Below are 6,000 nucleotides of genomic sequence, written 5' to 3'. Positions count from 1 at the left end.
TGTCTGGGTGTAATGACCAAATGTGTAGACTTCTGCGTTTTTCAACGCCAGAACACGATTTGGAACCAGGTTTGGAACCACATATTTTTTTGAGGGTAGAAGTTTGCAGGCTAGGTCGCTTAGATTCAATTCCAGTGGATAAATTACGATGACTCATTGGGCTCCTTTTTTTTACCGTTGACCATTCGCCAATGCTTGTAGATTGTGACTGAATGACGGTAATCTGTTCAGCAAATAGTGGCTCAACTTGTTTGTTTTTGTCTTTCACAGCCGTAGATATGGACACCGGTGGTGACGGAGCTACAATAACTTCGTCAGGCAAAACGTCTAAGGGCGAAACCGAAACACTCTGTGCTTGTATGTCCTTGTACTCCTTGCTTGTACTCCTCAGGGTCTCGTTTTCAACCGTTAATTCAGCAACTGCAGCAATCAAATCATTCGAAGCAATAGCCAGTCGCCCTTGCAGTTCTTTTGTGACTTTAGATTTCACTTCAGCCAAAGCTTTGCGGATATAGTTTAAAGAGTTTTTGCACGAAATCACTTGTTTGTACGCCATTTTTTATAAAATTATTTAATTCGTGAATGTAAACAAACACAATAATTATAACAGTAAATATCAGTAATCACACGAATTAAATTAATACTTAATGACCGGTAATTACGTTTCAGCCAGCTTGGCAATAGATTCTAACGGTATAAGTGAAATTAATTAGTGGATTATGATTACTTATTAACGATTAAATACGTCTGATCGCTTTGAATGCAGTAGGTCAACTATACGAATATACGTATACGAATATTTTTTTTAAAGAAAGTACCTACACGAGAATATCATATATCAAAGAAATATTGAAACACGTATACTTACTCATTAGTTGACTGGCAGCCAAAATATAAAAATTATTAATTACTTAATGATATTTAAATAACGATTGTATTTTTTTTAAATATTCATATCGACTGTAGAATAGAAAATGGACGTAACCCTCGGTTTTTTCAAAAAAGGTTTTATTGGATAATAACGTTATACACGATTAAATATACGTTGTGTCCAAAGGATGTAAGCTGAAAATGCCGATTTAATATCATAATTTAGCTACAGATTTTTAGCTCATTAATTTATATCATATTAGGAATATAAAAACCAAATTATCAATTATAATGCAATTTACGGTTATGTCTGTGTTGTATTTTAACTTTGACCAAAAACCATAACAAAACGTTTTTGTGCCTTCTGTAAAATTTGATTTGGTGGATTACGTCCTTTTTCCTTTCTACAGTCGATATGATCAATTAAAAAATAACATTATTATTGTGAACGATATAAAAAGCTTTTTAGCAAACTACCTACATTGTCAAATCAAGCTTTACAATTAATATTTCCAGACATAGTGGACCTCCAAAATAAAGTAAGTAGCTACTACAGTTTTCCAGACATATAACCTTCGATATCCATCTTTGACGGCATTTGTACGCATGTATAACGCATAGTCGTTCATTCATAATAAATTGAAACTTCATAGTTTGTTTTGATAATATTTGTACATTTAATATTTTTTTTAAATTAACGCGATAGTGTGAATCGAAAATTTAGTATTATTGCGGTTTTTTATAGATGAACACTAAAACGGTATGAAATTGGTGTACTGAAAATATATCTGGAATGCAAAATTATTTACAGTTTTTTATTAAGGAAAACAAACAGTTACATTGATTACAAAAATATGTATAAAAGTAGAATAGTGAAAAGATATTGCAACCAGCAAAATTTCTATATATAAATTACAATATAGTTCAACCTAACATGATAGAAAGTAAGAAAGTAAGAAAAACATAAATATAAAGAAATTAAATAAGAAAAATGAGGAAGAATATTGAATAATTATAGACAAGAAAGTAACATATTTTTAAATATATAAGTACCTATATATTATATCGTCGTCATATATACAAGTAAAAGTGTCCAAGTGCATTTTTCGTGAAAATGCACTAAATAACTATTTGGCATCTTACGAACGTTGCGGTTGTCTGGAAAAAATTCCCAGCTGATTTACAGACTGGAAATGTAGAAACCCGAGTTTGTTAAAATGACTATCTGCTTTGATACACATTTTTTTTAACTAGAAAAATTGACTATTGGACATCGTCATTTTTTCTTGTAATTTTTTGATTGATGATTTTGATTAAGCTGGCGCTAAGCTCCATTTAGGTCCATGGCCAACTGCACAACCATTCTCTAGGAATCTCTGTCCAGAGCTTCTCTTTTCCAGTCGGTCACACCCAGCTTCGCTGCATCCCTGCTGACGGCGTCCGACCATCCCTTCCGAGGTCGGCCTAGAGGCCGGATACCCACTGGCACTCCCTTGTAGACCCTGTAGAGAGCTCTGCTTTCTTCGCACCTTACAACGTGACCGGCACATCTCAGCCTTCTTGCCCTCAGAATATTTCTGATCTTCGGCTTGAAAGACTCGTAAAATTCCCTTGGCCACCCTTGGTCCTCTTTAATTGGTCCAAGTATTCTTCGGAGAATTTTGTTTTCAAATACTTGGATAGCCTTTTTTTGTTTCTACGTAATGCTCCACGTTTCGCATCCGTAGAGAACTATAGGTTTTACGATCACGTTGTATACCCGAAATTTCGTTTTTCTGGACAGCAGTTTGGACCCAAATATGCTCTTCAATGCAAAGAACGCTCTATTTCCACTCTTCAGTCGGCAGGCAAGCTCTGTGTCAAGATCATTTTTTTCCGAGATCCCAGTTCCTAAGTACCTAAATTGTGCTACTTTTTCAAATATGGAATTGCCAATTACAATATTTCCTGAGTTTCGGTTTTTTCTCGACACTCTTAGGTACTTGGTCTTCTCTGCGTTAACCTGAAGATTAATTTTCTTTGCCTTCAATGCAGTGTAAATATCACCTATATGTGCCTGATCATCGCCCAGGATCACCAGATCATCTGCATAGCCAAGAACTTTATGGCATCCATTCAGGTCGACTCCTCCATCACTTTTGAGAGCTTCTCTCACTGCTTTCTCTAATGCAAGGTTGAAAAGCAACGGTGATAGAGAATCGCCCTGCCTCAGCCCACCTGTCACCTCAAAGGATTCTGATACATCTCCTTGGATAAGTATCCTGCTTCGCGATGCTTCTGTACATACCTTAACCAAATTGATAAGCTTTTCTGGGAACTGAAACTCTTTTAATATTTTCCAGAGAGTTTCTCTATGCACAGAGTCGTATGCAGTTTTGAAGTCAACGAAGAGACAGTGGACATCTTTTTTTTACAATACAATACAAAATGACCAAGTGACAGTTTGACAAAAAGACTTTCTCTTAAAATTCGTAACATCAAAAGAACCTGCACGTCGAACAATGGGATCAATAAATAGAAAGTCAGTACGTAGAGCGTACTATCTTCCTGATACCAATAATGAAGGAAAACGAGTTTGTAAGAGTTATTTTTTAAATACCTTCTCTGTTAGCCATGATCCTATAGTATATAATAATATAGATAATGCATTGAATTACAAAAGTTCTTCAGGAGTGTATACTGGAGACAACCATTGAGGCAAGAAAACACCAGGAAATAAAACTCCAAGTGAAAAAATTGCCTAGCTTAGGAAAAAGCTTACCAAAAATGGAGTCACATTACTGTCGAAAGTCATCAAGTAGATAATATTTGGATGCTAAGCTCAGTATTGCAAAAAATTATGAACTCTATGTAGAACAATGTTCGAAATTAATGAACAACCTGTTTCTAAAATAACGTATACTCGCATATTTAGTGACGAGTTCAATTTTTATTTTTTTCGACCCAAAAAGGATCAATTTTTAACAGTCATGCTGGAAGACAAAAAAAATTTAGAAAATCGATATAGTCAGCACCTAATAAGACGTGATGAAACTAATTTGGCAAAAGCAGCTTATAAACTACGTTCTTCTACAGATGTGTCATTTAAGTCGGCATCTTTTTATTCACACAGTGTTCTACAAATTTCATGTTCAGAGATATCACAAATGTATTACAACCGTAAACTTTGTGCCTATAACCTCAAATTATATGAAGTCGATCCTCCAAACAATGCTTTCTGCTATATTTGGACGGAGGTGAATGGGCAACGTGGTAGCTGTGAAATAGGATCAGCTATACAACTGTAGTTAGAGAATTTGGATGAAAATGTTGAAGAACTATCATTGTATTCAAATACTTGCTCAGGTCAAAATCAGAATCAGTATGTGGCAGCACTTTTTTATATCTAGTTTAGACCATCAGACTGATGGCAATTCAACACAACTTTATGGAGTCCGGGCCTTTCTACATGGAGTCGATTCCATGCATAGTGCCATTGAGTCATGTAAAAAGTTTGTGAATGTGTATAGTGTCAACAATTGGATAAACATTTTTTAAACTGCGAGGTCAACGAGAAACAAAAATAAGAAAAATAGTCCCTACATCGTTAAGGAACTCAAATTCAGCGATTTAAAAAATTTAAAGGATCTTGCAAATGCTATTATGAAGAATAGGATTTTAGATGATGATAATAATGTAAAGGTTTTGTGGATGAATATTAAACGTATGCGGTTTGAAAAAGACAGCCCGGGTATCATACAATACAAATACATAGTGATTCTTTTAAAAACGTGTCTGTATTCGGTCGATTTCGAACACCATCTTTTCCACATCAGTTGTCACAATTAGTTTTTTTTTTATTATTTCATTTATTAAGGAAAACAAACAGTTACATATTGATTACAGAAATTTAAAATATAATTATAGAAAGTTATTGCAACCAGCAAAGTTTCCATATATATCTACATTATAATATAGTTAAGCCTAACAAGATAGAGAGTACGAATAACATAAATATAAAGAAATTACATAAGAAGATTACATGAGAAAAATGAGAAAAATGAGGAAGAATAATGAATAATTAAATGATTATACAAAAGAAAAAAAGAAAAAGAAAAAAGTAACATAACTAAAAGAATAAATATAAATATATATATATATGTGCGTATAAGTAAATACATTATCTATATATCTATTTATACAAAATTTTGGAGATAGCATGTTTAAATGAAACAGGTGAATTATTAAAAGGATCAACGGTGGAGAAATACATATTATAATTTAAACAAGAGCGCCGAATAAAGGAGTTTTGTGCATAATTAGAACCGCTACGACTGATATGGTACAAAGTTTGGTTTCGCGTAAATCTTGATGGACAATGGAAACCCACCCTTTCGAGTAGGTTTGGCGAGTCAACAAAACCATTGATAATTTTAAAAAGAAAATATTGATCAGATATAGAACGTCGACTTTCCAAAGAAGGTACCGTAAAAGTTGCAGCGGTCGAAGTAGAATTAGATAAATCATAACAGTAGGCTTTAAAATTAACGTGCTTGCAAAATTGCTTTTGCACCGCTTCGAGCCGATTTATACATGTAACATACTGTGGATTACACACGACAGAAGCATACTCAACTAAGGATCTAACATATGAGAAGTAAAGAACCTTCAGAACATCAGGTGATCTGAATGGCTTAGAGATCCGAAGAATAAAACCTAGTAATTTTAATGCTTTATTGATAGTTTCATTGATATGAGCGTTAAAATTCATCTTATTATCCATTATAACACCCAGATAAAGAGCTTCTCATTACACAAGTTAAAAAACGAGATTTAGAAAAGTTGTGTAATACTGGAGTAATTCCATTAGAATATCATGATTGGTTTCAGTCGCTTCCTATTAATACTGACATAGATAGGGCACCTGAACTTCATATTGACTATGATTCTGAATAACTTCATACTTATTTATGTATATTATTTTCATCCTTTAATTAACTATTATTTCTCGTATTTTGTCTACCTTTTATTTTGTGTTACTTTTTGTAAAACCATGGTTGTTGATTATCTTGTTTTATAATAATAATGCTTCGTTTTTTGTTACGTTTTATATTACTTAATGACAACATTAAAAAAACAGTGCACAATTTT

The sequence above is a fragment of the Rhyacophila brunnea genome, unplaced genomic scaffold (genome assembly GCF_057557595.1).
Source record: "Rhyacophila brunnea isolate RB1 unplaced genomic scaffold, BYU_Rbru_1.0 scaffold_17, whole genome shotgun sequence".
In the NCBI taxonomy this organism is placed as follows: domain Eukaryota; kingdom Metazoa; phylum Arthropoda; class Insecta; order Trichoptera; family Rhyacophilidae; genus Rhyacophila; species Rhyacophila brunnea.
Note: the sequence above shows the minus strand (reverse complement) of the source record.